The sequence below is a fragment of the Topomyia yanbarensis genome, chromosome 3 (genome assembly GCF_030247195.1).
Source record: "Topomyia yanbarensis strain Yona2022 chromosome 3, ASM3024719v1, whole genome shotgun sequence".
Classification (NCBI taxonomy): Eukaryota; Metazoa; Arthropoda; class Insecta; order Diptera; family Culicidae; genus Topomyia; species Topomyia yanbarensis.
The window spans coordinates 355,311,782-355,317,543 of NC_080672.1; the positions used below are offsets into that span (position 1 = coordinate 355,311,782).

Genomic DNA, 5,762 nt, shown 5'->3' on the forward strand with positions numbered 1-5,762 from the left:
TTTGGATCAAACATTGATACTTTATTGATGCCAGCACATTAACTTAGAGCATTTCCCAATTCAACATCGTCCTGATAAATACTTAGTCGAATAGCATTTGGAAAGGAAGTATAAACTATTCTTGAATGTCTCATCAGACCGATAATTAGTGACGGTTGGCGTGTCTTGCAAGTCAGAGATTCAGCCTCATAAAGTAGCACGGTAATAGTTTTTGTGGACGCAGTTATTCTCACTTTTTTCATAGTGCTATAAACTATTTTAGAATATGTTAGATTTGTTCTAATACACGGAAGTTTCTCCGAAGCAAACAGGTGCGAAATATACTTGCTTCTTTTTACCCCGGTTCGCTACCAGAAGAAGAAAAAAGAGAAGAGGAGAGTACAGGAACGATTTTCTCCGGAGTACTTCCAGTTTCTCCTGGTACTGGAACGAACCTATTGGCTCTAATCGCAGATTCTCCGTGCTGTGCACATGAATTTACATAATTTTTGTTTACGCAAGAACGGCAAAATATACATCGCTTGTGTCATTTAAGATATTTATGAATGTACCTAAACCTTTTCAGCAAGTTCTGCCGGAATCCTGGTTGGTTAATGTTAGTATTTCAGCTGCAGTGACACAACCGATTCTAATTAGAATCACTTGCGTCGTTGAAGCCGGAATGCTAACTAGAACCAGCCAGAATTCTGGCTGGACTTACTGAATACTTTAAAAATCAATGACACCGACACCATTAATGCAGAGCACGTGAACTGCATTTGCACATTACAGTTCCACTTGCATTTTAAGACAATTCCCAGCAAACAGCATTTCCTCTACCTAAACATAAACCAAGTTTAATTTGAAGGGTAAACAAACGGTCTGGTCTAATGTTTTTTCATCAAAACAGCACATCTGCGTGGTTTGATGTCTGCTGAAAGAAAACAGATGAATACGTGATAATTGAAAAATAGATCGTTCTTATAAAACACCTCTTCATACCTGCGTGACGAATTCAGTATACCAAATAAAATATGGCCGGCCAGTTCAGAATCGTAGCGCAAGTGGCTTTGACCGCGTGTATTATCGCCGTTTTCCAAATTTACAAACCAGTCGATTGCAGCGAAACGGAACTGGATAATCTGGTGGAGGACCTGGAAAGTGAGTGTTGTGGTTTGATGGTGTTGTAAACAATGCAGTTGGAGATTAAATTTGTTTGAAATCAGTAACGGATTACAAGTGCTTCAGAATTTGCGGACAAGATCGATATTAATTCTAGTGTTAAGTGATGTACCTATTCAACATAGGGAAAAGTACGCCGTTATGGACACTGCAGGATAGGCGGGCAGTTGAGATAAATCAAAAATTGCGAAATTTAAAGCCTTCGATTGCTTCTGAAAGATACTGCTATTAACGAAAGCGCGAACTATTCGATATGTAAACTAAACAAATCACATGTTTTTTATAAAATAGGAGCTAATACATCGTTAATCGTAGAAACTCTTTTTAAGCTAACACGACGTACTGGTTATTTTACTTTTAACTGGTGAAAAACACAGACAATATTCAATTACTTAGAATTGGGTGTGTACCCAGGTAACCAAAAGTTCGTATAAGAGAGCTACACAAGATTCTCGTTTTAAGTAATTTTGCAATACGTTTTGTGTTCTAATAACGGCTTAAGCAGCTTTCAAGTTCCATTAAAGCTTAAGCAGCTGTAAAGTTCGCTAAAAACTGTATGTGAACTTTAAAGTGTGCCTTTTAAGTATTATCCGAACTTCTGTTTGCGTGGGTAGTGAAACCGATACAGTAGGCTGGGGAAAGATGGACGGCTATTTATACGAACGCAGAAGTAAAATATCGCCATATTACCATCGATTCATGCTATTCCCTTCTATTTTAATGTGGAAAACATATTGCGTTTAAAATGCTTTGAATATGTTTGTAGTTTGAAAAAAATATATCCTTAATTCACGACTTGCGTGCAATTTACGAGCAAAGCATTAATGGAGAAATAGATTCTGTACTTTAGACTTATGTGGTTTTTGTTTGAAGCGAAACTGAGTCAGTTTCTAACCCCAACTGCTGTCAAAATGTATGAACTGACAGCGGTTGGAGTTAGAACCTGACTCAGTTTCGGGTTCAAGCGAAATCGCCATTAGAGTACCACCTTTACCTGCTTTCCCCTACTATTCCTACTTGCTTAACTCTACCCACACTACCTTTACAGTAAACGACAAGTCACGGCAGGCAGCCCAGAACAAAGTTTCAATAGTCCACCGATCGCCAGCATCTAGTTTAACCCACTTCAGTGGCGTAGCCAGAAATTTGGGGTGGGAGGGGGGTGGTTTGATGAAAATCGGATTTTTTGCCAAAATTTAACATGAGCTTGATAAATTATTGAAAATTCAGAAACATAAGCAGTCTAACAGATGTCGTTCGAGGTTACAAACAAGGAGAATCAACATGGAACAGTTTTCAATCCTCTATAGATTATTTTCTTGCATAATATGTCAATGATGTCGAAGAATGCGATCATTTGAAGTGGGATAAATGTTCGAAAAAAATTTCAACGTTCAAGGACACCTAATTTAAAAAACCTAAACATTGATGGTTTGACACGTGTGAGAAGTTTTCCAACCTAAAAAAATATTTGTTGAAAATATGAAGGCTACATGAATACATCATATTGAGATATAAAACAACATGCTATATTTCTACTTAATGGAGAACAATTTAGGCAAAAATTATTTTTTTCTGAACTTAGAAGAACGAATTGATGCTATCTCCAAAAAACGGAAACACTCTTTGTGTTTCTGGACAAACTCCTAATCCTTTTAAAATTTGGGATTTTTTTTAAAGCTAGTTCTCTTAAATATATCATTTTTGTAAGCTTCAGAGTATCATACCTTCAATGTAATGTGAATTTTATTGTTTATAAAACGCAGAAGAGATTTTTTAAATAACTTGTTGTAAAGGTTTTCTGCCAATACATTTCGATACTCTGAATGAATGGGATATTCATGTCTTCAACAAAGTTGTTTGAAATAGCATTTTTGAAAACTTTACTGGAGACATTAAAACTCGACCTAAATTTGCTTGAAGAGTACATTCTCTTTAATTACTTCTAGTAGGATAAACCGCCAAAATTATTTTATTAGAAAATGGGCAGGTTTACGTTTTGAAGTTCTTCAATGTAACTTATACTACGTTCACACTACAGAGTTAAAACACGTTAAAATAATTAACAACAAGAAAAATGTCATCAAGATAGCGTTAAAACACGTTTTAACTCGTATTGTGAACATTGTATTAACATCAAAATTTGACAGTCTCGAATGAATGTGATCGTGAACATTAAAAATTTATCGAGCATTTATTTTACTTTTCTTCATTATTCAAGCTCACAACTTGACAACGAGTCCCAGTACCTAATACATGAAATTTTAGTACGCCATTCAATTCAACACTCAAATATACACCACTAATACACTAAGCCTACTTCGAGGCTATTCATATAATTGATAATACAACAAAAATCAAATGCACATTGTTCACTATCGCGGGTGATTCGAGGAGAAAGAATAACCTCCGTTTAGCAGTATCAGCTGAAACAGCTTTTAAGCTGAAATTTATTATTGGCCATTATTGGATATAGGTCAAACACAAATTCTTGACTTACATTCAGTCTTCTATCTCCTAGAAATAGCGAAGGAACAATGATATGTAATGTTTCACTCGTCTCTGCAGCGAATTCTAGCATCAAAAATTATAAACAATATATCTATTATCAGCATGAACATAACTAGGGTATATAAATTTTAGGTTATACAATTAAATTCATTTTCGGGATTTAAATTTAGGTTTTCAATATAGGTTTTCAATTTAGGTTTTGCAATTTAATTAATAAAATATGCATGAAAAACTCACATGTGGTGGTGAGCCACCCTAATGTTCGACTCAAGATACTTCGTCACAACTGCTGGTCTTCGTCACTTCTCGTAGCTGTGAGTGGAATTGCTGTTTAGAACCTATCTGCATACTCCGATGTGGTCCTAGCAAATGCAAATGCAGACAGTGTGAGAACCTTACACCACGTCCATCTCCCAGTCGGTGGGAATCTATAGCTACAATTCATTTTATATAGCAATCTGCTTACGATTGATCACAATCCGTACGATTGATCACAATCACAACGATCCTGTTTAATCTCCGTCAGGATAACTACGTTCGCTCACCGATAAACACTAGGGATGATTTAATTGGGGAATTACTATAAATTACTATTGATTTCGCACTCAGCGTCTATCTACTTTGTTGGAGTATTTCCTTTGTCTGTCTCGCTCGATGACACTTGTTGTTGTTGGGAAGCCTCCGAAACTACACCACCACTCGCAGTGTTATCAGATTGGCTGTTTTCAACACTCATAAAAACCGAGCCTAACCTGGTAGAGACAAACTGTAAACGTCATTTTTCATCTTCCAACTAGTTTCCGAATTATTATTCTTGTTATTAACCATATTAAATTTTTGTCTGAACTCTACGCAACTTAAAAAAACACTTTCAGCAAATGTTGAAATGTATGCAAGTTTTCGGTGAGCAAGTTTATATGTTCCATAGACAATCAACCTATTCAAACTTAGCTTCCCATTCGATAAAATTTCTCTGATCCATATTTTGCAGCATCTTTCCAAAAATGAGCTGATGGTAATTCAGGTAGTTATTTTATTTTACATTGCAGTAAATTGACAACTATGGGATTTCGGCTAAGAGATAAGTTACATGATCCCCTTCCCAGAATTTTACAATAGTCCTCATGATGCTTAAAATACGGTTCTCAAAGTAGTGATCAGAGGATATTCTTCCAAAAATACTTTGTAGAATATTTAATTATATTAATCAGCATCAATAATTTTTCTTCAATCTAATTAATTTTAGTTTGGGTGGGTTTTAACCTCCAAAACACCCCCTGGCTACGCCACTGACCCACTTAGCCGCCTTTTAGTATACTGGGTATGTAATATCTATTGAACTGTTCTGATATACCGTAAACCGGGGTGACATTGATCACTTTTCGAAGTAATGATTACATTTAGTATTTTTAAACCATGTACTGATGTATGGAGAACAAGATTGGATGGTTTCACCTAAAATTGTCCGATTACAGCTATTTTTCCAAAAATGATTTCAAGTTGAAGTCCGTTTTCGTATTGTGGGATGACTTTGATAACCTGCATGTTCACCCATATTAAGTTATTGATGTCAATGTTTTTCATTCAAATGTTTGTTTAGCCTAATTCTGGAAAGGTACTCATTGCTAAATAGATGTTAATTGGTATTATACAAAGTATTTCAATGTACTGCACAATTCGAGTAATCAAAATTCGTATAATTAGTATCCAACTAGAATAAAAGATTCTGAAAACTTTTAAAACCATTAATATTGCTTATTTCAGTGCTTTATCAATATACAAAAAGTTTCATCCATTTTAACACGTTGGAAAATTGACCAATAAAAATGTTTCGAATTTTAGCTTAAAATAATTTGAAATAATTGCCAACTAGTTCCACAAAAATTGTATTTAAAATAACGAAACTCTTAAAAGTAAATTTGGCACATCCCACTCTAAAGGAAAATAAAAAACCGCTTGTAATTTATTACTCTTGCTCAAATCTGAGATTTATTTGTTTTATTAAAAATAGACACTTTACGAAGCTTCGTAAAAATAAGGTAAAGTCAAATTTCGGTTTTTTGTAGTTTTTGTACCCAAAAATCGATCAA

At 34.9% G+C, this 5,762-nt stretch overlaps 1 long non-coding RNA gene across 1 annotated transcript; it reads right to left on the reverse strand.

The window, feature by feature from the left end:
- Positions 1-476: 476 nt before the first annotated feature.
- Positions 477-4,035, reverse strand: LOC131690102 (uncharacterized). Its single transcript, XR_009305508.1, has 3 exons — positions 3,910-4,035; positions 982-1,133; positions 477-913 (listed from the first exon to the last, which is right to left on the reverse strand). It is a non-coding gene; the product is annotated as an uncharacterized LOC131690102 (long non-coding RNA).
- Positions 4,036-5,762: the final 1,727 nt, after the last annotated feature.